Below are 2444 nucleotides of genomic sequence, written 5' to 3' on the forward strand. Positions count from 1 at the left end.
TATTTTCAGTTCCTATCTGTACCAGTGTACCTCCTCTGGTCTAGCCAGAAAGACTGCTTCTTTACACGATGACTGTGTTAGTCTGGGTAGGCTAGAGAAACAAATTCATAGACTAGAGAAACAAAATCATACACATATGATACTCATATGTGTATAAGAAAGAGCTTTATATAAAGAGTAAATGTACATTAAGAAAACATCCCAGTCCAGTCCAAGCTCATAACTATGATATTAGTCCTTATGTCTGATACCAATCTATAAAGTCTTCTTCAGACTTACAAAATGCATGCAGTGACGCCGAATACAGGAAGATCACAGGACAGTGGGTGGAAAGTCTTGTGGATCCAGTGGTGACAAGGGTCTCCATGTGGTCTTTCAGCTCAGAGCACTGTGTGGCTTGTCAACAGGAATGCCTCCCAGGGAGTGAGCGTGTGTCCTGCCTCCAGTAAGCTATTTATCTCCTTCGTGCCTCCAAATGAGGTCATCAAGCAGTGACTTGATTGACAGGCTAAACTCCACCCCTTCACTTGTCTCAAATTGACAACAGATGAGGTAACTACCACAACAATGCATTCTAATTTGCAGCCTACACTTTCCCCCCAAGGGCAACTTGAAGATACTTCATTGTCGCTCTGGCTAGTTCAAGGAGCCCTGGTAAGGAGTGAGTGAAGCACTCAGCTGTTCAGGAAGGTTGAGGGTTCGAACCCAACCAGTGGCTCCGTGAGAGAAAAGGCCTGACCATCTGCGCCCATGAAGATGGCCTCTTGGGAAACTGTTGGGACAGCTCTACTCTGACACACGGAGTCTCCATGAGTCAAAAGCAACTTGGTGAACCAAACACCATACCGGTAGCGTACTGAGTCATGCACGGGCTGCAATGTGAACGGTCAGCAATTTGAGCACACCAGCTGCGCTGTGGGAGAAAGATGAGGCTGCCTCCTCCCATAAAAGATTTACAGTTTCAGAACCCCTAGGGAGCAATTCTACTCTTCCCTAGAGGGTCCTTAGGAATTAGAGCCGATTGGATGTCAGTTTAAATTTTTTTTTTAAATAACATAGTTTAGGTTTCTGTTTATTCCTAGGAGAGTGTATCTCAGAGGTGTTATGTCAATGGTGGTCACCCTGTTGAAGCTGTGTTATCTGCTTTTCTGTTTTTTGGTCTATGAAACCCAGGATTGAGGACCCTATAGGGACAGCAAGTAGAATAAGGAGTTTGGGGGAGGGATTTAAGTGTGTGGGGGGGTTAAAAGGGAGACGATGTCAAAGAGTCCATGTAGAAAAAGAATGGTTGGAAACCCGATCGAGGTAGCAATTGTACGATTCTACTTAATATGATTGAACTACAGAATGATATATGTATTAGATCTCAATTAAAACCCAAACCCCAAACCATAACATAGCTAGTTCAAGCTTTTAAAAAGAAAGTAAAGACCACAAAAAAACGGCCACCGCAGCCATTGCAAGACAAGGATTCTAGTGGACTCGGTCATTCTCCTCTTGGTGTGTACGTAGCTTGTTTCCAGTCTCTCACCTTCACAATCAATGGAGCACTGGTGGTGTCATGGATGAGGGCTACCACCCACAAGATCAGTAGTTTGAATCCACCAGCCTCTCTGACGTGGAAAAAAGAGGCTATCAGGGAACAGTTCAACTCTGCTCTAGAGAGCGACTGTGAGTGGGAATTGACCCAATGGTGTTGGTTTTTAATCAATGTGCCTTGTGCATCTTGACAGAAATTGAGCCTGCTCAAGTGCACTTGTGTGAAATCACACGGCATCATCCGCCATGTGGTCTTTGGTTTGGACGGCTGCTTCAATGTAGGACAACCTACAGGCAAACCATCTTACTCTTGTTTTGTTTCCACCTTTTAAAGGAATACTTGCCACCAAGGTAGACTCGCTGTTCCCCCTCAGATGTGTTTTGACCGAATTGTCCTTCCTCTTCTGTGAATTGCCTGTTCATGCCCTTTGTCCAACTTCCTAACAGGTTGGCGCCCGGGAACGATTTCTGGATTCTTAATCTATGTGATTTATGAGGGAAGGATGTCTGCCCATGGGGCCCAATGCATTCAGTTTATCCCTTATGGGCCTTCCGTTCTGTATTGAAAGGAGATCTTTCCTACCCCCCTGGTGGTGCTGTGGGCTAGGCATTGGACTGCTAGTTGCCAGGTTGGTGGTTCAAAACTCACCATAGGCTCTTTGGGAGAGAGATGAAGCTGTCTGCTCCTGGAAAGATTGACTCTTGGAAACCAAAGGGGGCGGGAGCAGTTCTACTACTCTGTCCTGGAGGATGGCTATGAGTTTGACTGCTAACTGCAAGGTCAGTGGTTCAAAACCATCAGCTGCTGCGAGGGGCAAAGCTGAGACTTTCTGTTCCCATAGAGTGATAGTCTCAGAGACCCACGGTGTGTGTGTGTGTGTGTGTGTGTGTGTGTGTGTGTGTGT

Source organism: Echinops telfairi, unplaced genomic scaffold, assembly GCF_000313985.2.
Source record: "Echinops telfairi isolate 266 unplaced genomic scaffold, ASM31398v2 ScPeMD7_655;HRSCAF=1070, whole genome shotgun sequence".
NCBI classification, from domain to species: domain Eukaryota; kingdom Metazoa; phylum Chordata; class Mammalia; order Afrosoricida; family Tenrecidae; genus Echinops; species Echinops telfairi.